The sequence below is a fragment of the Tamandua tetradactyla genome, chromosome 6 (assembly GCF_023851605.1).
Source record: "Tamandua tetradactyla isolate mTamTet1 chromosome 6, mTamTet1.pri, whole genome shotgun sequence".
Taxonomy (NCBI): domain Eukaryota; kingdom Metazoa; phylum Chordata; class Mammalia; order Pilosa; family Myrmecophagidae; genus Tamandua; species Tamandua tetradactyla.
Window position 1 is genome coordinate 174,585,374 of NC_135332.1, and position 25,750 is coordinate 174,611,123.

Below are 25,750 nucleotides of genomic sequence, written 5' to 3' on the forward strand. Positions count from 1 at the left end.
CTTCAAGGAGCTAGACACAGAGGTGCATTTAAAAGATGACAGGGGATTAGCCTGGGGAAGGAAGAACAAAAGCAAACACAGTGAAATGAACCAGCAGGAGCGTGTGCTGGCAACTCTGCAGTTGGTGGCCCATGTTCGTGCCTCTAGCCCGCAACTGTCCAGAGTCACAGGCCCGCCCGCCTGCCTGACATCTCATCTGGAAGCTTCCTAGATATGTCATTCTTAGCATGGACAACAGAGAATTCCTGATTTTCTCCACAAATGTCTTCTTCCTATACTGACTCCTAAAATGAAGCCCCCAGGCACCACCCTGCTCAAGCAAGAGCCTGAGGAATTGCTCATGCTTCCTGCCACCCCTAAGGCCCATTAATTTCATCTCCAAAAGATAAGTACGATCCATCCACTTCTCTCCACACACCCCCCACACTCCCCACAGCTATCACCCTGGTCTAAGGTAACATCATCTCCCTCCTGGATTATTGCAAGGGCATCCTAAAGTCCCCAGCTTCCACTCTTTACCCCTATAATCTCCTCTTCAAAAAAGTTTCCAAAGTGATCTCTTTAAAATGCAAATCAGATCCCATCATCACTCCAGATGGCTTCCCTTTGTAATAGATGGGGACCTCCCCAGCACTGTCTAAAACACCCTGGGGTCTTGTCCCAATCATTTTCCTCCTTACTGACTTCCCTCCATCCCTGGAACACACCAAGCTGTGGTCTGCTCAGAGGGCTTTGCACATTCTGCTCCCCGTGCCTGGAATGCCCAGGGATACCTTCTCTACTTTTCCCTCCAGAAGGGCCTTTCCCTAGGAAAACTCGGCCCCTTCCCCCTTGAGTCACTATTCCTGCCCCCTGCTTGTGCTTATCTTCTTGGTAACAAATATCCCAATCACTCACTTTTTACAAGTTAACTGCTTCTTTCTTTTTTGAATATATCCTCCATGAGGGCAGGGTCCAGGTCTGGCCTGTCCATCACTGCATCATCAGTGCTTCACACGGTGCATCTCATGGAGCACGCGCACAGTGCATGGTTGTGGAGCTGATTCAGTAAAAAAGAAGAGTGTGGGGCTGACACTGAAGGATGAGGCTGGAAATAGACCTTGAAAACCAGATCCTATTCATCTTTGCATGCCTGGCACCTCCCACAAGGGAAGCACTCAGCAAATATTCAGCAGATGAATGAATGAAAGAATGATTCTGGATTCCCGGTAACCCGAGAGAAAGCTCTTACAAGGTAATACCTGCCAGGGGCATTCAGCAAGTGCTCAATAAATGTTAGTGGGCTTTGACACTATTGCTTATGTGGGGCTCATTCGTGCACTCCCCTAGCAAAGACTGGCCAGGTATAGAGGCTAGGAGAGAAGTGAGAAGAGGAAACACAGCAGGGAAAAAAGAATGGGGTGGAAGGATGGCAGCCACGGCGAACCTGCTGGGGGAAATGCAGGGCAGTACTGTCACTGTCCCAGATGACCCATGTTCCCTCCTTCCCTCTGTACCGCCGCAACCTGGGTACAGAGCAACCTGGGTACAGAGCGGGGCTGCCAGCTGGGGGGTGGGCCCTCTCCAGGCAGGGTGCCGTCTGAATATACATATTCATCCCTGGGCCTGCAAGCTTTGGACTGATTTTGAAAACCTGGTTTACTGTGGCTGGTGAGCACTGGGGAAATGGGAGGAATTTCAATTTACTTCACCAAATAGCAACCTTGCAAAAAAGTCCTCTCTTCAACGCTATCACATACTAAAATTGAAGAACCAGCCATTCCGAGCTCTCATGAGGAGAAAATAGATGGGCTGCTGAGCTCACAAGAAACAGGAGGGCTGAAAATCAAGTTAAGAGAACAACATACAGTACACATTATGTGCTAAAATACTACCCTTTCCGTACTTGGGAGTTTCTATTTTTCACAAAAGAATGGGATGAAAAAAAGTAATTCTCCATATATTCCCCACATAATAAGCCACCTATCTTATATTTCAAATCCACGTGCTGGCTGAATCTTGTAAGAGTAGAGTTTAGCAAATGTTTTTAACTTCCTATCTCAAAATATGTAGCTTGAGATAACAGCATAGCTCAAAAATAGCAGTAATAACAGATAAGCTAAAACAAGAAAAGGCAATAAAGTGATAAAGATTACGAGGCAGAATACATATTTCCAAAGCCTGTTTCATGGCTGGCAAACCATAATCTGGCCCAGTGGAAGGAGCCCTGGATGCAGGAGTCTGAAGTCTTGGGAAACTATTTGGCTCTGACCCCAGCTGGCTGTGTGACCTTGGGGAAGTCACATCACCTCTCTGGGCCTCATCTCTATAACAAGGGCCAGGAACAAATGTTCTCTAAGATACTTTTTCTTTCCAAACTGTTGAGACTGGGTGTCTTTCAGGCCTGCATCTTCTTAATGCCATAAAATGGCTCTTCAACTGAAACACACACAGCCTTAGAACCAGGGTGGAAGTAAAGATAACACCAGTCTAAAGATTGAATTATATTTCACCCTCCCAAAACTTGGCTCAGCAATCCACGCCCTACTGCCAACCTAGATTCAACCATGCCAAGACAGTCCGATCGAGTATATGGGAAAACATAGGGAGAAAGTTCTTGTTCTTTCTGATGAGCACAGGTAAAGCCGAGGCCAAGCCGAGGTCAAGCTGACGGTGTGGGGCTGGGTATCGTCTCCGTGGGCCAGTGGAAAAAGAAAGTATTCAAGGAAACCGCGTGGGGTGCGGAAGACTAACTCTCAGGGTATAGTAGACCGCATCCTGCCGGACTCCAGCAAGTTTCTTTTTTCTTTTAGACTTCACGCTGCCCTCAGAATAGGCAGCAGATCCCGAAACGGTACGAACAGAAAACACAAGTCACTTCCCCTGTCTTCCCGTGAGCAAATGCCAAGCCCCAAGTGGGATTTGTTTTTTATTTTTTCCTCCTCATTTCTTTCCGTTCGTTGGCTTTAAACAAGTGGCCTGGGGCCTGCCTGGCAGCTCTGTGCCCGGGCGGGGGTCGGGGACCGGCCCTTCCAGGGACCGCGGGGAACTTTGCTCCGCCGCGCCAGCCAGACAATGCAGCGACCGGCGCCCGAGCTGCAGGTCGGGGCCGCGGGGCGCGAAGTCCCGGCACCGCTCCGGGAAGGGGGCGCAGCAGCGCGGCCCCGCCCGCCCCCACCTGGGCGCTGCGAGCAGCGGGGGGCCAACAGGCGCGGCGCCCGCACCTCTCGGGAGAACCGGGCGCAGAGACACCCCCCACTCCGCGGCCTCGGCGGCCCTGCAGAGCCCGTCCCGGCGCCCGCCCCTCCCCGCGGAGAGGGCGCCCCTCGCTGGGGCCGGAGCCGGGAGCCCCGCCGGGCGCTCGGGACCGCGGAGAGGGCGCAGACCGACCCCGCCGGGCCCCGCCGAGCCCGTCCGGGCGCCCCGCAACTCACCGGGACCGGGCGGGCCGCTGGGCATTATTCCATCGCGGGCTCGGCGCCGGCTCCCCGAGCGCCCCGGCACCCCGCGGCCGGGCCTTCGCGGCTCCCGGAACGGCACAAACGCGCGGCCGGGGCCGAGCGCGCTGGGCGGCAGGCGCGGGCCCGGGGGCGTCCCTTGCGCAGAGTGCCCGCCCGCGGCGGCGGCGGCGGCGGCGAGGCGCGGGAGCCGAGCGCGGCGCAGGAAGGGGCGGGCGACCATGTGCGGAGGGGGAGGGCGGCCGCAGCGACGCGACGCGGCTCGGACGATCCCGCTCGGCGGCGGAGGGCGCGGGCTGCAGGAAATCCAAACACTTCGACAGGAAATCGGAATCCTGACTAAGCATTCCCGGCCCGCCGGCCGCTCCCCGCCGGGGGGCTCCCGCCCGACTTAACCCTTGGCCCGCCGACCGCAGGCCGGGGGCGGGGGACGGGAGAGGTGGGGGGCGGCGGGCCCGACTTAGGGCGGGGGGTGGGGGTGGGGTGGGGGTGGAGGGCGTCGGGCGCGCTGGCCCGGGGTCGGCGCGTCCCGCCCCCCGCACGCCCTCGCCCGCCCGCCGCCTTGGCGCCCGGAGCTGGGAGGGTGGTCTGAGCCTTGGCCCGGGGACACCCGGAATGGGCCGCGGCCTCTCTCCTATCCGGCGGAGCTTCAGTTCCTCTCCGTTTCCCGGAATTTCAGTAGAAGAAAGGACTTCGGGCCGCCCCCTGTCACCGCTTCCTCTCTGCTCAATTTCCTCCCGTTTGCCAGTGCGAGGGGGCAGGGCGCGTGGAGCCGGGATAGAGCCGTAGTCAACAGTGTGGGCTCAGCGCTCCGACCTGGCTTTTGGAGTCTGACCTTTTTTTGTCTTTTCCTAGCTGTTACCTTGAGCCAGTTACTTAATATCCCTGAACCTCGGTTTCCTCAACCCCGCGTCAGAGGTTTGATGTAGAAATCAGTTTAGACAGGGGCTGACAGATTGTCAACGCTCAAATAAACCATAGCCATTTTTGTGGTTAGTAACACTTTTAAGAGAAGTTAGAGAAAGAAGAATTTTAATTTTGGAAGTGTGTAGGATGCAAACCTGGGCCAACTTAGAAAGCAGGGACAGTGGGCTCTCCCTTTGGAACTTCATTTTCCGTCTTAAGCACTGGAGGATTGTTTTTCTTTGCAGCTTTACAGAAACTACTCTTTGCTTAGGTTAGTTGGCAGCAGCAGGCCCATTCTGGGTGAAATCTGAAACCCAGCGAGCCTCATGGAATTTGGGATTTTGCTCTTAACCCAAGATCAGGACACTGGGAGATTTATTCAAAAGTCTGGAGAAGATTTACAAAGTCTAGAGAAACCTCTACCCAGTCAAGCCTGGACTGGCCTGCCAGTGGAGTGGTTCCATTGTGGTTTTCCATGGAAATGCCACATTTGGGGGGTTTCAACCTGGAGGATGCAACTTGGTGGTTTTTCTGTAAGTGATTCAGATTCCTTTGAAACACAATCAGACTTTGAAGAGGGAACAGCGTGCCCATGAGTGAAAACAAAAGCTTGAAATAAACCTGCTGGGAACTGAAAGTTGGGTTATAGGCTGCTGTTCTCCAAGCAAGGACCAGGCCTCTGTTTTAGATCCAGCTTTGTCCTGTTTTCTTCATCTCTCATTTGGTGGCTGAAGCAATGGGACAAGCCCCAGGCTGGGCACCAGAGTCCTGCCTCAAGTCCTTTGTGGTAGCTGCCGCTTCTGCCTGGAAGAAATCTCCACATAGTCAATTCTTGGCACTCAGCCCTCAGCCCAGAAGTCAGCTCTCCAGTGGGACTTTCCCAGCCATTTGACTCTTGTTTCTGGCACCTCTCCCACCCATCGCACACCCTGTTTTATTGCTTCACAGCCCTTGCTGCTCTTTAATTTATCCTATTTGTTTGGGTTTTCTGTCTCCCCATGCTTGGGTCAGCTGCAACCTAGCAGAACCTCTGCCTTTCTTGTTTCTCCTGGTGTCTCAGTGCTAAGGACGGTGCTGGCCCGTGAAGAAATGTTCAGTGAATGAGAGGTGCAAACAAGATTGGAGTTGCAGGTTCGATCCCAACCTAAGGCAGGCAGCCTCTCCATCCCTCTGTCCCTGTGGCTTCCACTTTGGTAGAGAGGTTCTCAAGTGGGAACACCTGTGCAATGTAAGAAACCCCAGATGACTCTAGTAATGGTTCTGAAAAGTTAAAACTATAAGTAATTAAGGCTGTCAGACGGGGCAACTACAGTCTCATTGGTACAGTTGTAGTTAATTGCTCCCTCCTTTGGGCTCCCCCAACACTTAAGCTCATTTAAAGAACTTATATTACCTGCACACTAGGTGAGCGCTCTCGCAAGTTGGAGGGCAAATTCTTTGAGAAGGACAGAAAGTGGGAAGAACGGGAACCTATATTTATCAGCTACTTCCTCTGGGTAGGCTGCTTAGCAAGATGAATTTGAATTCACTTAAAGACATTGTTAAAGTGCCTATAATGTGCCCAAAACTCTTCTGGGCCCTCGATCTGCAAAGATGATCAAGAATAGTTGCTGCTGTCAAAGGAAGAGTGGCAGGAAAGTTTAGAAGGAAGGAAGGTAAGTACTCTTATAGAGTTAGGGCCAGAGTGTCGTTGGAGTACAGAGCATGGGGAGGTGGGGCGGGGGGGAAGAAGAATCCAAAAATACTTCCAAGAAGTGGGTGCTCCTGAACTAGTTTCCAGAGAGAGGTGGGACTTATCTAGGTAGATGAGGGACACAGACCTGCCAGGCAGAGCTGAAAGCACGTGTGCTCTTGATGCCCTCTCCCTGTCCTGTGGGCCCCTGTCTCACTTCCCCGGCAGCTGCAGGTGCCCAGGAACTGTACCTGAAGTGCTCGCACTGCTCCCCCTCTCTGTCTGGGGGTGTCCTCCCAAGGCTGGGAGCTTGCACAGCTGGGAAGAGCCTGCCAGCCCTGGGGCAGTCCTCAAGCAGAGAGGCCATCAGTGGAGAAGTGCCCCTGTCCCTAAGGAGACGTAATTCTGTAGTATGTTCACTGGGGTTCACCAGAGGATCCCAGGTGAAATTCAGTCTCTCATTAACTCGCCCTTCATGCCTTTACTCCCTTCCCTGCTCCACTTTCTCACTCTCTAGTTCTTCCTTCCTAGGATCACCTCCCAAATAAATTGCCTGCACCCAACTCCTTGTCTCAGGGTTGGCTTCCGGGGAAACCCAATCCAGGACCACCTTCATTCATTCCCAGAGCTCGGCTAGGCACCTCCTTGTCCCTGAGCAAAGACGGGCATGAGGGCATCATGTGATTGGGAGACTGAGAGGGCTGTCGTGGTCTGAGGATATGACACATGTTCAGACGTGGAGAGCAGTGAGACTTAAAAGCTCTACCCCGTTTCACAGTTGAGCACACTGAGGCACAGAAGTGTTGAGTAACTTGCCCAAGGTCAAATACTTAGAGAGTAGAGGAGCTCTGGAGCCAAGCTCTTAACCATTACCCTGGACTGCCTTTCCAGGTGGTTAAAGCTATGGGTGCAGGGTACAGATGAAATGTGTAAAGTAGAAAATAACAGATCAAGATTGAACCCTGAGGGACACCATAGGTGGCAGAAGAAGAGGCTCCCACAGAGAAGATGGAGAGGTAGTGGTCAGAGAAGCAAAATGGTAGGAAATCAGGTAGAAATGGGGTCAAGGTAAGAGATTTATTTTAAAAGAGGGGAATGGCCAGCACTCTCAAATGCCTCCAGAAATTTCAGTGAAGTTAAGTATTGAGAAGCAAGGGTACATTTAATATGACAATTAGAAGGTTGGTAACTTTCCCCAGAGCTGTTCCAAAAGGGTGGAAGAATTGGAAGCCAGATTGCAGTGGATTGAAGAGTGAGTGGGTAGTGTGGAATTGGAGACAGCAAGTGTAGACCGCTCTTTCCAGAAATGTCGGTGTCTAGCAAGTGGGTGAGTAAGGGCAGAGACTTCTGAAGTTGGGAAGGGCAAGCATTTTTGTGAGTTGATGGGAAGGGGCCAGTAGAGTTGAAGAGGTTGAAGAGGAAGGGCTGGAGCTAACTGATGGAACAGGTCCAGAGGTTGAGACGGGATGGGATCTTGAGAGGTGGGAGAAGGGTGGTGAGCTGTGAACGAGATGCCAGCCACCTTGTCTACTGGAGTTGAGGGCAGAAGAACTCTAAATTCCATCTTGAACTTCTCCTGAATTCATAGACTAGGAGCTGGCTAGGTGGTCTTAAAGGGCCCCCAATTTAAATCCTCATGAAATTCATATTCTGGGGAAAAAATGTGGATGAATAAAAGAGTGAGTTCAGAAAAAAAGCCACAGAGGGTGCAGCCAGAAGTTGAACATCAATGAAATGAAACCTAAAGAGAAGGGAGAGACCAGGAGACACTTCCATGTTCCTTGCCCTGTGACAAACTAAGGACCAAGGATTGCCAGCAGCCAGCCCCAGAATGCCACAGTCTTTGGAAAGAAGGCATGGTCCTGATGACACCTTTTTGAACTTCTTCCCAACTTCAAACCCGCCTAAGTATCTGAAGGTCTAGAAGAATGTCATATACCTTTGGAATTTCTGAAAACCAAAGCTTTAAGGGACCAGTGAGTACAGAGACATTGTACAGCATTTAGCACTGGAGTATCATGCCTGACAGAAGGAAAACAAACAAGAACCCAGCTGCCATGCAGTGAGAACTTAAGGTTCGTGGAGAATCCCATTGTAACTGTTGTGATCTACCTTCAGCCGTGTGAGTGAACCATCTTGGACATGCCAGCTGCAGGCCTTCAAACGATTCAAACCTCAACCACCACCTGTCTGACTGCACCTGTACAAGCAACCTCAAGTGAGAACACCCAGTTGAGCTCAGTCAACCTGCAGATCTAGAAAAAATATTAATAAATTATTGTTGTAAGCCACACACACAAAATGTTCAGCCTTATAACCAGAAGAGAGAGTGTGTAAGAAGTTGGGTAGGAAGGTAGGAAAGGAGAGAGTGGTAGAAAGGCTTTGGGGAGGTAGAAGAGACCCAGCCTGGTGGCTGATAGTTGGACAGTAGAAGGAGGAGAGGTTTTGAGAATGAGCAAGGAGGGAATAATGATGCTCACCAGTGAGGAGGAGTAGGTGGTATTTTTAACCATGATAAAAAGCAAGAGAGGAGAAGGTTTTGAAGAGGAAGATAATTAATTTCGTGCAGGGGAGGCAGTATATGTCGCGGGTAAGAGTCTGAGAATTTGCAAGGCTCAGGGTGCTGAGCTTGAGGATGGAGGGGAAGCAGGGAGGTGGAGAGCCCTGCACAGTCAGTGAGGGGGTGTAAGCACCTAAAGGAGAACACCCTTCTGCCAGTTTCTTCTGGTCTTGCTTCCAACTGATTCCCCTAGTGCAGGGCTTCTCATCCTTGGTTCTTTTGAAGTCTGGGCTGGATCATTCTTTGTTTTTGGGGGGTTGCTCCCTACACTGTAGGATGCCAGGCAGCATCTCTGCCTCCACTCACTTGATGCCAGTAGCATTCTATACCCTGACTGGGACGATGAAAAATATTTCCAGACATTGACTAATGGCCCTTGTGTGGGAGATGGGGACACAAAGTCTACCCCATTCGAGAACCACCACTCTAACATCTTTTCCTCACCATACTTTAAAATTGTTTGAAAGGTGTGCCTTTGGTAATGTCTTTTAGTGGAAGTGCCTGTTCCTATTTATGGAGTCAGGTAGCCTGTACTCAGATTCTGGCTGCCCCACTTCCCAGGTGCGTCACCTCAGGTGAATTTCTTCCCCACTCTTGGCATCTATTTTGTTGGTGGTGTTTGGCTTTCTGTCAAGTGGGGGTTTTGAGAGGATTAAATTATCCATGAAAGTGGCTCACTCAGTACCAAGACCTACTTTGCATCCAATCCTCATTCGCTGTTATTAGTAATATTCATAGTATTTAGACAATGTGAGGGTTCTAGCAGGCACTTGGAAATTTTGGCTGGAAATCTGGACTTCTTGGAGCTGGAGGCAGACTTCAGGGTGCAGGAAGCTACAAGACAGGAGTGTAGCTACAAAATAGAAGAACGGAGGTTTAAGCAGGAGCTCCAGGGAACACCATCTGCAAGCAGATGGAGAAAGAGAAGTCCAGAATTGAGAACAGGGTGCTCAGAAGTGTATTTTCTTTGCGATGAAAGAATCAGACAAATGGGTCAGTGCAACAGTCCCTTAAAGAAGCAAAAGCCTTTTCCATTTTGTGTCAAGTTAATAATGAGTTCACCCTTTTCTCAACCTGGGAACCCCAGGCAGCCCAGAGCAAGCCTTCCCTGTCCTTTTGTCTGTGTTGCCAAAGCATGATCAGTGCCTTTTGGATCTTTATGTCAGGGCACCATGCCTCTCCCTGATAGACCATGAGCCGCTATCACAAGTACCACGCGGTGAGTTGGCCTAAACCATGAGAATGTACCATCTCATTGCTTGGGAGGCTAGAAGGCTTGCTTCCTCCTGGGGTTGGTAGCATCCTAGTACTGGACTGTCACAATCCTCAGGGTTTCTTGGCTTTTTGCCACATGGTAATGTCTTCTCCTTTCTCCTCTGGCCCCTGCTGACGTCCTGCTGCCTGACTTCCTGTGGCTTTCTCTTTATGAAGCGTCCACCAATCTGGATTAAGACTTTCCTTCATTCAGTTGGCCACACTTTAACTAAAAATGCTGTCTCTGGGAGGTCCTGTTTACAATGGTGCACACCACAGGGATGGGGTTACGGTGAAGAGCATATCTAAGCTGGGGCACAATTCAACCAACCACAGCCCACCATCTAGGAATCAAAGGGTAGAAATGGGAGTGACACCACTCACTCACCCTGGATGAGCCACCAGAGACATATTTGCTTCCTGTCCCTGAAACCTTAAGCTCTGCTAGCCTAGTGGTTTTAGTTCCGAAAGAAGGAGTACTTCCAATAGGAGACACAACGATGTTTCCATTGAACTGGAAGTTAAGGCTGCCGCCCACCACTGTAGGCTCATCATTCCTGTGAATCAACAGGCAACGAAGGCAATTACAGTACTGGCTGGGGTGATTGATCCTGACTGTCTGGGGGGAATTGGACTACACCTACACAGCAGAGATAAAGAAAAGTTATGTCTGGAACACAGGAGATCCCGTAGGGCTTCACTTGGTACCACTCTGCCCTGTGATTAAAATCAATGGAAAACTACAACATCAGTCAAGGCAACACTACTAATGGTTCAGCCCTTTCAGGAAATAAGGTTTGAGTTATCCTACCCGGGAAAGAACCACAGCCAGCTGAGGTATTTGCTGAGAGTGAAGGGGATGTGAAATGGGTAGGGGAAGAAGGTTATTACAAATACAAGCTAAGACAGGGCGAACAGTTGCAGAAACAAGGACTGTAATGGTTATGAGTGTTTCTTCCTTGTTTTGTTTTGAATATGTTGGTATATTTACCTGAAGCAAATATTTTGGGGTTTTCCCCTCTCATCCCCTGATCAAATAGGTTGTGTTAACTTTGTGTCATAGTTTTTAAGTTACAGGACATCAAGTGTAAAAGTGAATATAGCTGAAGGATTTTTATCCTCTTCTGAGGAAAAGGTTAGTGGCTTCTGGTTGTACACAGAAGGTGTATTTGTAAGGCAAAAGTGTGACTATGTTGTATTAGTTTGATAATGCTGCCAGAAAGCAATATACCAGATATAGAATGGCTTTTAAAAAGGGAATGTAATAAGTTACAAGTATGCAGTTCTAGTGCTGAGAAAATGTCCAAACTAAGGCAACAACAAAAGGTTACTTTCACTCAAGAAATGCTGATGCTGTCCGGAACCCCTCTGTCCTCTGGGAAGGCATGTGGCTGGCTCCTGCTGGTCCTTTGCTCCTGGGCTGCGTTGCTTTCAGCCTCTGTTTCCTGTGGGGCTACCTCAGTTGGCATCTATGGGCCTTCACTTAGCTCCTTGGGGACACTACTTTGGATTCTAGCTTATTTAGTATCTCATGGGAAGGCACATGGCAATGTCTGCTGGGCTTAGGGGCTCATCTTGGTCTGTCAGCTGTGAAGCAACTGTTTTCCAAGTATCTGCTTCTGCATCTCCAAACATCTGCATCTGCATCATCTCCAAGCGTTTGCATCTGTAACTCCAAGTGTCTGTGTCCGTGTCCATGTCCGTGTCTGCCTCTGAGGTTTCTTCAAAACATTCTGTCTTTTGAAAGACTCCAGTAAATTAATCAAGACCCACCCTGAAGGGGCACCACATCTCCATGAAGATCATCTAATCCAAGGCTTCCACCCTACAATATTGAATCAAGATTAAAAGAAACAGCTGCCCTCACAAGATTGGATCAGGATTAAAACATAGCTTTTCTGGGGTATATAATATTTTCAAATCAGCATGCTATGTTCTTGTCTTTATTTGGAGAGTATAAATAATATGTGTATGAATACCAAGCTGACAAGGGATAGACTATGATGTTAAATTCATGTGTCAACTTGTCTAGGTTATGGTGTCTGGTTGTTTGGACATGGAAGCTCTGGCCTGATTGTTACTGTGAGGGTATTTCATAGATGGATTTGCATATACAGTCAGTTGATTGCATTTATGGCTGGTTACATCTACAATCAACAAAGAAGCTTGCCCTTACTGATGAAGGGAGTCTCCTTATCCAGTCAGTTGGAGATGTTAAAAAAGAACTGAGGATTTCAGAAGTCAGAAAGAAGAATTTCTATCTCTACTTCAGCCAGCCAGCTTTTCCTGCAGATTTCAACATCACCGGAGTTTCTAACTTGTGGTTTCCTCTGGGGAATTTAACTTTACTGTCATCAGAATTTCCAACTTGTGGTCTGCTCTTCAGAATTCAGACTTGCCCATCCCAATAGTCATGTAAGCCAATTCCTATAATAAATCTCTTGATATTTACACATATATATGCGCATGCACACACACATATATCCTGTCAGTTCTGTTTCTCTGGGAGAACCCTACCACAGGCTGTGAGGGCAGGATTCTCTTATTCACCCCTAACACCTATCAGAGTCCTAAAACCGTGCATGGTCAACCCATATCTCATGATTGAATGCTGCCTGCTTTATAAAACATCATCACTCATCAGAATGGGCAAGGAAGGTTTCTGAGTGGACTTCCCAAGCTGGAATGTCGTTTAGGCAGACAACAATACTGACTAATAGTTAAAATTTACTGAGCACTTATTCCATGCCTGGCACTGCCCTGAACACTTTCCAGTGCTGATCTCATTTCATCTCAAAATAAGATTGAAGGCAGTTGTGCTGGTTTGAAAGGATGCATGTACCCTAGAAAAGCCATGTTTTAATCCTAAATCCATTTTGTAAAGGCAGCTGTTTCTTCTAATCTCTGTTCAGTACTCTATGTTGGAAACTGTAATTAGATCATCTCCGTGGAGATGTGACTCAATCAAGAGTGGTTGTTAAGCTGGGTTAGGTGGAAATGTATCTCCACCCATTCAGTGGGTCTTAATTAGTTTACTGGAATCCTATAAAAGAGGAAACATTTTGGAGAAAGCTAGAGATTCAGAGAGAGCAGAGAATGCTGCAGCACCATGAAGCAGAGAGTCTACCAGCCAGTGACCTTTGGAGATGAAGAAGGAAAATGCCTCCCGGGGAGCTTCATGAAACAGGAAGCCAGTAGAGAAAGCTAGCAGATGACGCCGAGCTCGCCATGTGCCCTTCCAGCTGAGAGAGAAACCATGACTGTGTCCACCGTGTGCCTTCTCACTTGAGAGAGAAACCCTGAACTTCATCAGCCTTCTTGAACAAGGTATCTTTCCCTGGATGCCTTTGATTGGACATTTCTATAGATTTGTTTTAATTGGGAGATTTTCTCGGCCTTAGAACTGTAAACTAGCAACTTATTAAATTCGCCTTTTAAAAAGTCATTCCGTTTCTGGTATATTGCATTCCAGCGGCTAGCAAACTCGGACAGCAATCTTGAGGTTTGACTGTTAATATATACATCTTAGAGATGAGGAAATTGGGGCCCAGAAAAGATACACACACAAGATCTGTCTTTGGAACCATTCACAGTTGTCCTTGTCTCTCTCTTGCTACCAACTGAGCTCCTGTAGCAAAGACAGGGTAAGAAGTTTGCAGACTACAAATCTAAGGAATTTTTTATGTCTCTGAACCATGGATGTAGATTGTAAAATAGCAGGTCCATTGCCTGTGCCTACTGTTTTAAAAAAAGCAGAAAAGATTCTCCAGGTGATTTTGTAAAATAGTCCTTAAGTGAACTCAGCATTGGTATCATTACCACCAAGTTCTGCAATTAACCAGCCTGGAGATTGCTTGCTAGGTTGCAGGGACAGAGATATTTACATATCCATGTTTTAACTAGGCAGGACTTTCAGACTGTAAATTGCTTATCCAGTCATGATTGTAGCTGCTGGGAAACTGCCTGGGGCCATTTCAGGGGAATGAGACAGCAACAGAGGATTCCCCCAAAGCCAGCTGTTTCCACTAGGAATAATAATACTAACAATTAAAAACTAACATTTGTACAGTCCTTTAAAAATTACAAAACTCATTCTTATACAGTGGCTTGCCTCATTTTTAATTTCCGTGGTGGTAGGTAGAGAGAACTGGTGTGTGGGTTATTATTTTAAAGAAGAACCCCCTAAGGTTGATTCTTGCAGGGCTACGTATATTCACTCAACAAATACTTCATGACTACCTGCTATGTGCTAGGAACTGTATTGTACTAGGTGCTGGGATGTAATGGTGAACAAAACAGACACTGTCTCTGGACTCATGAGGCTTATAATCGAGTGGGGGAGAAAGACCATAATTAAATAACCACACAAATAAATGTAAAATTACAACTGCTGTCAGTGCTACAAGAGGGGTGAAAATGTAGCACAAGCCTAAAATGGAGGGATTTAACTTAAGATCAGGGAAGACTTTTTCTGAGCTGCAATGAATAAGAATTAACCAGGCAAAGAAAAAGGGGAGACCATTCCATGAAGAGGGAGTGTCATGTGCAAAGGGCCAAAGGGAGTGTGTCAGGGAGCTTTTGCTGCGTTACAAACCACCTGCAAAGCTTAGTGGCTTAAATGAGCATTTCGCTATTAAATCAGAAACCTGTGGATCAGGAGTTTGGCAGGAGTCAGGGGACGGTCTTCCTCTGAGTTCATCTGGGCTCCCTCAGACACCTGTGCTCAGCTGCCAAGTTAGCAGAAGGGCCTCTCTGTGCCCACGTGCTCGCTCATCTCTAAGCAGCCGAGTCCAGGTTTGTTTGCACAGCAGCAGGTTCCAGAGGAGCAGGAGAAGAATCCCCAAGACCTTTTACACTTCTGCCATATTTTATTTGTCAAAGCATTTTTTTTAAAAGAATTAATGGGACATAGAATCTTAGTAATGAAGGAATTTCCAGGCCATCTAGTCCAGTTAAAAAATAGTAGGTACTTACCAAAAGTTTGAATGAAGGCACGAGTATGCTATGTATTCCTGTCCAGTGCCTGCTCAGTCCATGGAATATTGTACTGATGACTGGAACTGGTTTCTCCACTTTGGATTCTTCATAACTCCTTCTCCTTACTCCCTCAACAGCGAGGTCAGAGAGTCTTATCTAAAGGGCAGACCTCACTCTATAACCTTCAGTCTCTCCCCAGTGCCTACCAAGCCTATCTGTACATCAAAATCACCCGCAGAGCTGTTCAAAACCCAGGCTCCTTCCTTCCACCCTAGAGTCACTGAATCAGAATTTCTTGGCTTGGGAGCTAGGATCAATATATTTTCAAGGCTGCCCCAGAAAAGTATTTGCAGTCAACCCAGCTCTGGGAGCCACTGGCTGCAGGCTCATCCAGACTTGAGTTTTTTCCAGAGAAGATCCCCCTAGCTTTGCTGATCTCATCAGCTCAGACACTGTCTTCTCAAAGAAGTGTTTGACTCCTCCATCTTTACCAACCCCGGAATTGATGTCTCTTTTCATTGTATGTTCATTATATCCTGTACAGACTTTTTAATCTATCATATTGCTCAAAATGTATTATTAAAATCTGTTTCCACATCTTCCACCCTTTCCCTTACCCTCTCCAGCCTTTTCCTCCAGTCCCCAGTAAGCCCTGAGGTCCTTGAGGGTCTATTTATCATATTAACTTCAGCACCTATGGGTGGGGTGGTGAAGGGTTCTGGTGAGAAGTAGAACAAGTGAAAGTACAGATAGTCACCACGCAGCTGTTGACCATCTCCAGGCTTGGGGCATTCCCTGACTCGGCGCCTTTGCCAGAGACACAGCACATGGCCTCTGTTATAACTTGGATTCCTCGAGATAATGGCTCCACACATCCTCGCTAGAGCCAGCCGAGGATGGGCCCAGGCTGCCAACTCCCCATCTATGTCTGCCTGGCTCCTAGGTGTGGCCCCTCCAAGCCCACCTGTGGTTTCGGCCCTGTTTGTCCTCACAGACTTGGCACGGCTGTTTCTACCCCCAACTCCCATAGCTAGTAGCCCCTGTCCCCAGCAGACCCAGAGGATTCCACTCCCAGCTCAGGCCAGCCTCTTTGGGAGAAAGAATTCAGGTAGAACACTCTTTCTTGAATAGAGCTAAGGCCTCTGCCCTTATAACTTACCTTTTTATGGTTCAGGTTCTGGCTTCTGGAACAACACCAAACAAGGTCCCCTCTTTTCACACACATCAGTCCTTCAAACGCAGCTCTGATGACCTGACCCAAGTATCTTCAGATCTTCACTTTCGCAGATGATATAATTTCTAGATCCTCCCCCCTGCCCCTCCAAGTCGCCCTTGCCTGATCCCACTACAATTTATTCATGTTTTCTTGGCTCTCAGAAGTCAATAAATTCTCCAGATGGCATTTGTCCAGTGCAGAGAAGAGCACAGTTATGGTTTCTGTGATGTGGACCCAACTTGGATGAATCCCGAAATGAATCCAAACGTCTATTATATTTTTAAACTGAACTATAAATCCAAAGTCTGCTTGTTTAACCACACCCTTCATATGTCAGCTCAAAATGAAATTACACCAACGTCCTTGAAACTTCAAATTGTCTGAAATATCGCAATGTGAGAGTGGCTGCTGAGCTATTTCAGTTATTTTAACATCCTTTCATTAATTAGTTTTAAAAGATCATTAATTTGCTGCAGACCTGATCCATGTGGCAACATGGATGGACCTTGAAGACCTCATGTTGGGTGAAATAAGCCAGACACAAAACGACGACTGTCGCATGATCTCACTGATATGAAATCATTAGAATAAGCGAATTCATGGAGTTGGAAATGGGGTAGGGAATTTTGTAGTTAAGGCTTGAATTGCACAATTTCTATTTGAGGTGATGGAAAGTGTAACTGAGAAGTTAGGATTTAAGAAATTACAATGATTACTGAATCATTATACAAATATTTCTTTTTACTTTCTAGTATTTTAGAAAGTATTTCTGAACTGTATCAGTTCTAGTATTTCTGAACTGTAATCCCGCTGCCTTGATCTCTGATAATGACCATACAGCCTTTATCTTGTGCCCTAGTGTTCGTAAAAACCTTGTGACTGACCCTCACTTGTACCCAGTTTATCTGGTTTTTCAACTTTAGAGTCTTGACATCACTAAAGAGAGCCCCTAATGTTTATTAATGAAGGGCCTATGGTCAATCCAGAACTAGCCCACCCCAATTCCAAAACAATTTTGCTAGACGGAGCAGGCCTTAACCCAAGCTGGTCCACCTGACATGTGCAATAGCTTAAGCTTTAACCTTTAAGTGACCTATACCTTGTTGTAATACTAAAAGTCATGCCCATCATCATAAGGCCACCATTTTTTGACGTTACTAAGCCTGTCAGCAACGTGCACATGCTCAGTAATTAGATGATCTCTAACCTCATCATCTTGAGCCATTGTGCTCATTATCTTAAGACCTGCCCATCTGTTTGGTACTGTGAACTGTAAATTCAAACACAGAGTTACTGCAGTTCCGGGAGACAGAGTTTTAGGCTGAGAGGCCATCTGATCTCCTGCTTCCCGCCTAGCAATGAACTCTTTCTGTCTTTGAAACCCTGATGTCTCAGGAATTGGCCGTTTCAGTGCATCGGGTAGAGAACCCACCAATTTCAATCAGTAACAAAAGCTTTGGAAAAGTCTGGTGGTATGGTGGCACCACACTGTGCGTGTAATTAACAGCACTGAATTACATTTTTTGAATGCAAAGGGGGAAATTTTAGATCATATGTATGTCACTAAGATAACATGTTTAAAACCACAGAACTATACAGCACAAACACTGAGCTCTAATGTAAACTATGAACTACCATTAATAATAAAATTATAATAACATTTTGTCATCAGTTGTAACAAAAGTACTATGCTAATGCAAATTGTGAACGGTAGGGAAAATTGTGTATGGGTTGGGGGAATATGGGAACTGTGTGTTTTCTGCATGATTTTTTGATAAGCCTACAACTTCTCCAGTAAATAAAACAAAGCAAAACCATTCTTTAAAAAACGCTAAATACCTACTTCAAAAGGAAAAAAAACAGTTAATTAATTTGCATACGAAGCCAGAACATCTCCAGTCCTCACCTGTTTTTGAGTAAAAGTGAGTTCACGTTTATGGTCCAGACTCAGATCTCACAGGCTGGTTGTCCTCACTTGCCCGGGAAGGATCTCACCTCCCTTCCCTCTGAATCGCACCCATTTATTTCTGAGACCCCCTGAGGTTTCGTGTAGGCTCTGAACAAGCGTCTCCCATTGTCTGTTCCAGGGCCTTTGTGGTTGTCCGTTCCCCACACAGCCCCTTGCTCCTCCCAGGTGCCTGGCCCGGGCCTACTGCCTGCCCCGCTGGAGGACGCCTGGCTGCTGCCTGCCCCGCTGGAGGACACCGGCTGCTGCCTGCCCCGCTGGAGGACGCCCGCTGCTGCCTTCCCCGCTGGAGGACGCCCGCTGCTGCCTTCCCCGCTGGAGGACGCCCGCTGCTGCCTGCCCCGCTGGAGGACGCCCTGCTGCCTGCCCCGCTGGAGGACGCCCTGCTGCCTGCCCCGCTGGAGGACGTCCGGCTGCCGCCTGCCCCGCTGGAGGACGCCCGGCTGCCGCCTGCCCCGCTGGAGGACGCCCGGCTGCCTGCCCCGCTGGAGGACGCCCGGCTGCTGCCTGCCCCACTGGAGGACGCCCGCTGCTGCCTGCCCCGCTGGAGGACGCCCGCTGCTGCCTGCCCCGCTGGAGGACGTCCAGCTGCTGCCTGCCCCGCTGGAGGACGCCCTGCTGCCTGCCCCGCTGGAGGACACCTGCTGCTGCCTGCTCTGCTGGAGGACGCCCAGCTGCCTGCCCCGCTGGAGGACGCCCCGCTGCCTGCCCCGCTGGAGGACGCCCCGCTGCTGCCTGCCCCGCTGGAGGACGCCCCGCTGCTGCCTGCCCCGCTGGAGGACGCCCGGCTGCTGCCTGCCCCGCTGGAGGACGCCCGGCTGCCTGCCCTGCTGGAGGACGCCCTGCTGCCTGCCCTGCTGGAGGACGCCCTGCTGCCTGCCCCACTGGAGGACGCCCGGCTGCTGCCTGCCCCGCTGGAGGACGCCCCGCTGCTGCCTGCCCCGCTGGAGGACGCCCGGCTGCTGCCTGCCCCGCTGGAGGACGCCCGCTGGTGCCTGCTGCTGCCCTGCTGGGTTCGGGAAATGGGCCCGTCCTCTCCTCCCCAGCCCCCTCTTCTCCGCTGCCCTGGGGCAGCTCTGCCTATGCCCTTTTCTCACCAATCTCTTCTGCCAGCCACCCCCTTTAGCAACAGTGGCCACAAGGGATGCTTTGGAAGGGCTCCTGCCCCCTCAAGCTTCTTCAGTCACCCCCAAATCAAAACAGTATGTCTAGAAGCATCTTCAGAATCCCTTGTCTTTTCTGTTGGTCTCTAACTTACAGACCTGGCAGTGACGTGTGACTACTGTTGCCCACGTGCCTCAGACAACTCAGAGAGCACCTGAAGCATCTTCCTGGCTGCTTCCCTATGTTGCCATTCTGTGTAGATGAGAAAGCTGAGACTCAAAGGGAAAGATATGGATCTTGGTCAGATTCATGTGTGAACTTGGCCAGGTGGTGGTACCTGTTTGTTGGTTGGGCAAGGACTGGCCTGTCTGTTGCTATGAGGACATTTCATAGAATTAAATCATGATCACGTTCGCTGCACCCACAGCTGATTCCATTTGTAATCAGCCAAGGGGAGTGTCTTCTGCAAGGAGTGTTACTTAATCTTATCACCAGAATCCTTTTAGGGAGGATTCAGAAGAGACAGGCTCTCTTCCTGCTTCAGCTGGTAAGCCTCCCCTGTGGAGTTCATCCAGACCCTCCATCGGAGTTGTCAGTATCACAGCCTGCTTTGGATTCTACGTTCCCATGGTTATCTGAGACACTTTTATAAATTTTATATTTGCAGATGTTCCCTGCTGATTCCATTTCTCTAGAGAACCCTAACTAATACAATGTGCAAGCAAAGAGATAGTGTTAACATCTTAAAACCACACAAGCCAGGACCCTGCGTTGTGGGATTGAGGAAGCCTTCTGGATCAAAAAGGTGAAGAGAAAAATGAGACAAAATAAAGTCTCAGTGGCTGAGAGATTTCAAACAGAGTTGAGAGGTTACCCTGGAGGCTATTCTTATGCATTATATAGATGTCCCTTTTTAGTCTTAGTGGGTATAATAGCTACTAGGAAATACCTAAAACCACTGAACTGTATTCTGGTAGCCTTGATTCTTGAAGATGATTGTATAACTATATACGTTTTATGGTGTGACATGTGATTGTGAAAATCTTGTGGTTTGATGCTCATTTTTCCAGGGTATAGATAGATGAGTAAAAAAGAAGGGAAAAAACAAACAAATAAATAATGGGGGGGATACAGAATAAAAAAAATTGGTAGATTGAAATACTGGTTGTCAATGAGAGGGAGAAATAAGAGGTATGGAATGTATAGGGTTTCCTTTTTTCTTTTAATTTCTTTTTCTGGAGTGATGCAAATGTTCTAAAAATGCTCATGGTGATGAACACAACTATGTGATGATATTGTGAGCCGTAGATAGTGTACTTTGGATGAACTGAATGTGTATGAAGATTTCTCGATAAAAACATTTTCCACCCCCTACCCCCCACCAAAAAAAAAAAGACATTAACAAAGCTAAGCACCCCCATGTCATGATATTTGTGTATGGAAACTCCATGATCAATTTTAAAAAGTCATTGAGAAATTATGCTTTGTGTTAAACCCCCAACAGTTCATCTAATCCATTGCCCTCCACTCACCCCAATGTTTCCCTGTTGCTTTCCAATACATACCAATTACGTTTCAGTTAGGAAAAGGCTGATAAAAACCGGGAGCAGTAGTGCTAGAATTCACAAAGTTTTGTGTGTTTTTTTAAACTGTAAGTTGAACAAGTTTTTCCTCAAGGGCAAATTCTAAAAACAGACAGGTAAAACTCACATTTTTCTGAGATTGAGAACTGACGATTCTTTCCTACTAGGTTTACTATGTGATTTGTCCCAGGCTACTCCTCAAAATGTGGAAAATCATCCCTCCTCTCTGTGCCTCATTTTAGTCATGTGGAGAATGGGCATCCACTGGGCCTCTAATGACCTCTTGAAAAAAAATGGGACCCGGCAAAAACCTGATGACAGAATACATTCCACCCATCCATCCATTCCTCCATTGATTCATTTACTCATTGAGGACTTATTGAGCATCTCCTAAGTTTGTTCAGTCAACAAATATTGATTGAGCATTTACTATGGACCATGCAGGGTTCATGATGCTTAAAATACCTCAGTGAAAAACAAACAAAACATAAAAATCCCTGCCCTTCTGGAGCTTATATTCTAGTGGGAACAGGAAAAAGAAAAAGAAAAAAAGAGAGCGAGAGAGCTGAGTGGGAGGAGGTCGAGGGGCCGGAGTGGCACCAGGCTGCCATTTTAAATAGCGAACTCAGAGCGAGCTCCATCCAGACTGCGCCTTTGGGACAAGACCCGAAGGCGGTGCCAGTCTAAGGAGAGGAGAGCAAGTTCAAAGGCTTTTCAGAGGGAGTGCGCCTGGCTGCTTGAGAACCTTGCTCCAGAAGTAGCTTGAGTAGGGGAGAGTAGCTGACTCAGAAAAAATATCAGGGCAACCTGGCCGTGGAGCTCCTTTTAGGCCATTGTAAGGACTTGACCTTTTTCTCTGGGAAAAATGGAGAACCACTGTAGGATTTTAAACAGAGAAGGGGATGAGATCATAGGGCCCAGGGTTGCCTGGAGGGTGAGGGCTGCACCAGAGGGCAAGATGCAGGCTCTGTTTTTAAAAGGCTCATGGATTGATTGGTTGGTTTTTTCCTTTGGGGCAGGGACAAGTAAAACTAAATAAGCAATTGTGGTTTTTATACTCTCATGTCTCCGAATAAACACGTGTGTGTTTGTAGGTGTCTTTCTTAAAGGTGGACATGCCAGGGTGTGGTGACCTGCCGAGCAGCTCCCGTGTGCCGTGCCGGGCGCCGGCGGCACGTGGTGACCTGCCGAGCAGCTCCCGTGTGCCGTGCCGGGCGCTGGCAGCGCGTGGTGACCCAGAGGGGGTCCCTGCACGGTGAAATGAATCCTGAGTGTGCTTGTTAAGATACAGACTCCTGGGCCCTGCTTCAGAATTGCCTGAAGCAGCATCTGGGAACTGGGAGTGGGGGGAGGGGAGGGTGAGAAGGAACAATGAACAAGTCCCTAGAGGCACTTGTTTGTTTTTGCTTTAAAATGACACATTTATTTCCTCACAGTTCTGGAGATAAGGTGTCAGCATCGCTGTGCTCCTTTGAAGGCTCTGGGGAAGAATTCTTTCCTGTCACTTCCTGGTTTCTGGTGTTTCCTGTCAATCCTTGGCATTTTTGATTTGTGTCTGCATCACTCCAATCTTTCCCTCCCCCGCCCAATGTCGTTCTTAAAGGCTGTGGGTTGTGCTCTGCCGTAGGGACTGAGAATCACGCGGGATGGAGGAACGTGAGTGCACACCGGGCAACCTTCCTTCCGGGCTTCGTGTTTGCACGAGGGTCTCCTTTAGGGGAGCGCGCCTGGCATCACCCCTGCTGGAGGGTGAAGGTGACCAGTTAAGGCCTGTGGTGCAGGCAGCCTCCAGAGACCCGCGGAGGCGCAGTCCGCAGTTCCCCTGGCGGGACAGTCCCCAGGTCAGACCAGAGGGTGTTAGGGGATCCCTGTGGTCAGAAGTGTGAAATATGATTTGCCATCGGTTTTACCAGTCACAATTATTCTAATCGTGTGTCCCTGTGCATCGTGCCTCTCAGCTGGCTGCACACTCGGGAGGGGAAAGTTGGGCATTATTTATGGAGGCCCCAAGACCTGGGCTGCCGGCCTCAGTCATAACATGGGCACTAGGCAGTGTGGTCTCGCTGCGCCTCCCTGCTCTGCCCGCCTCCCTTTGGGTTCTCCGGTCTCAGCGCACACATGGTTCAACACACCTTCTCTGGGCCAGAACCCAGCTCTGCTGCCTGTTGCTCAAGGAGAAATGGACGAGAACTAAGGCTTCTCTGCTTGCCGAGGCCGGGCCAGGCGATGTCCCGGGCACACTATGTGACCTCATTTTAATCCTCATCAAGGGTCCATTTCATCATTTCATTATCCCCACGGCAGGAAGCTCAAGCTCGCGGGGTGGGGGGAAGCCACTTGCTAAGGTCAGAGGACTGCCTGATTCCAAGTGGAATTCCCGGGTGCTGGTGTTCAGTCATGCCCCCCACAGGGCCATGTTCAAGTCCTAGCCATCCGTGGATGTGACCCCACGGGGGTCTTTGAAGATGTTATCAGTTGAAGGCAGGCCAACCTGAATCAGGGCGGGCCTTCGTCCAATAATGCTGGAGGCTTTATAAGCAGAGGAAACTCGGACGCAGTAGGAGAGAAGGAGGCAGGAGACAGAGGGTGTGTGATGGAGGTAGAGATTGGGTTGTAGATTGCCAGCAAAACCATCACCCAAGCACTGCATACTTCAAAGAAAGCATGATCCTACTGGTCTAACCTCCAAAACTGAGACAAGAGGTTCCTGTTCTTTAAGCCAACCAGTCTGCAGTCCCTTGTTAAAACAGCCCTGGGAGACAGAGACTCCGGGGTTCCAACAAGGTGCCTTAAGAACCGCAGTGGGGCAGCAGGCGGAGGGAGGGGGAGGCTGACGTTACTTGGTTCCGGAGCCTTCTCTCCACTTCGGCTTGAGCCACAGCCCTTGTATCTATTTTGTAAAACGTGTTGCTTCAGTTCTAGAATGTATTTATTTCCCCACATTTTAACATTTCTGCAATAGCAAAAGAAACTCCCCCTCCAATTCTTTTTTCCCAACCAAGGGCTATTAAATCAATATACATTCTATAATCAATATCATCTTAGGATCAAGGAGTAGGATATGAACATTACATATAAAAATTTATTCATGGAATGTTTTCATGTTGAAACAAAACGGAAGGAATGCCTGGCATTGCCCCAAAGGTGCCAGCTCTCCCGTTCCCATGCCCCCCCACCCCATGTTCCAGAACTTTCCTTCTCTCCACCTCTCACAGAAGCTCCTGCCTGGAGGCCCAGCCCCTCCAGAGCCCTGCGCTTCTTGTGATGCTCTCCAGTCCTACAAGGACAAGTGGGGTGAGTCTCACTGACATAGATTCATCGTTAAAAGAACTTTTTCTCCCCAATCTCCTCTTTTACAGATAGGGAAACTGAGGTCCAAATTTATTAAGAAAGGACGTCATCCCAAATATGCAATGCAAGATGGTGAGAAAGGACTAGGGCATTAAGAGGTGAGAAAGGAGAAAGATGGGACATTCAGCAGAGCCAGGATAGTCTGAGTGGAAGGATAGGGGTTCCCTCTCACACATCACATAGGGATTTAGGCCCTTTTATCAGATCTCAAAAGACAGGATGGTCCCAACTGACAAGTGGGTGAAGGTAAATTATAGTTGACAATCTTTTTGTTGTTGTTGTCAGTTCCTTAAAATGTGATGTGATAAATAAATATTGTCTATAATATTTACATTTCTAGTTTTTTTTTAAAGTTTAGAATCATCCTTTGAATGTAAACAACCATGAAAGCTTCCTAAAATGGGGAAGGAACACATGGCAAGGGCAGATATGTGTGTCTGTGTATGTGTTAAAGTTTTCTGCAATGATTGTGGATTTGTCTATTTCTCTTTTTAGTTCTGTCAATTTTTAATTTATGTATATTTAAGGCTATATTATTGGATGCTTATACATTTAGAATTACTATAACTTCCTGGGTGGATTTTACTTTTATCATTATGAAATGCCCCTTTTTATCTCTTGTAATGCTTCTTGCCTTCAAGCCTATATTTTCTGATGCTAGCAGAGCTATACCAGCTTTCTTTCGGTTGGTTTTTGATTGTGTGTCATTTTCTATCTTACTACTTTTTATTTTTCTATATCTTTAAAGTTAGAGTGGGATGTTCTCTTGGCCCAAACCTCTTCAGTCCAGACCTCGGCTTCTGTGGTTCCACCCTTGAAGTCCTTCTTCCTTCAATTTGTCCCTTCTCTGTCTCACTCAAGCATTTCTTCCATTCATATAATTTTTGCAAAAGCCTTGTTCATATAAATTTTGCATGCAGTTCACAGGGGTCCACCCATCACACAATAGAGCTCTCCACAGATCCTGCCTGGATAACTGCAATTTCCAATTCTGATGTCCACTGAAATGGTTGACTGGTACCACTTTCACCACACTCTCTTCAGCAAAGGGTGGTCCAGTTAAATCTTCACGTGGAGCTCTGTCCTCCAGGGCTTACTCCCTGAAAGCTCAGTGAGGTTCCTCACTCACTGTTACAGCCACTTCTTGCCCTGGTCTCAGAGCACATTATTATCTAGATAGGCTGAGAATTTTCCAAATCATCAATTGCTGTTTTCTTATATGTGTGTGTTCACCAGTTCAACCCTCAGTTTATCTCTTTCTTTTCTTAGTTCACTATAAGCTGCAAAAAGAAATCAATCTTTACCTCCTACCTTTAGCTTGGAAACCTCAGCTAAATATTCAAGAACATTGCTTTTAAGTTGTACCTTCCTTCCAACCTCAGAACACAATTTTGCCAAACTATCTGCTACTTTATGGCAATGATCACATTTTGTCCAGTTTCTAATAGCACATTCTAAGGCCTCACCAGTCATATTTCTGCTGTCAATCTCTTCAAAGAACTCTAGGCTTTTTCTATCAAACATTTCACAGTTCTCCCAGCCTCTACCTATTACCCAATTCCAAAGCAGTTTCTACTTCTTGGGGTATTTGTCATAGCAGCACCCCACTTTCCGGCACTGAAAACTGTTTTAATCTCCCAGCTGCTAAATCAAATATCATACAATGGGTTGGCTTAAAAAAATGGGAATTTATTGGCTCTTGGTTCCAGATGCTAGAAGGCTTG

The 25,750-nt window shown here is 48.0% G+C and overlaps 1 protein-coding gene across 1 annotated transcript in view; it reads right to left on the reverse strand.

Moving 5' to 3' along the window:
• Positions 1 to 3,455, reverse strand: part of ASAP1 (ArfGAP with SH3 domain, ankyrin repeat and PH domain 1) — a 401,437-nt gene extending 397,982 nt beyond the window's left edge. The window contains exon 1 of the mRNA XM_077167668.1: positions 3,414 to 3,455. The gene's annotated coding sequence lies outside the window, so the exon portion shown is untranslated. The remainder of the gene's footprint in view (positions 1 to 3,413) is intronic.
• Between the last annotated feature and the right edge of the window lie 22,295 nt (positions 3,456 to 25,750).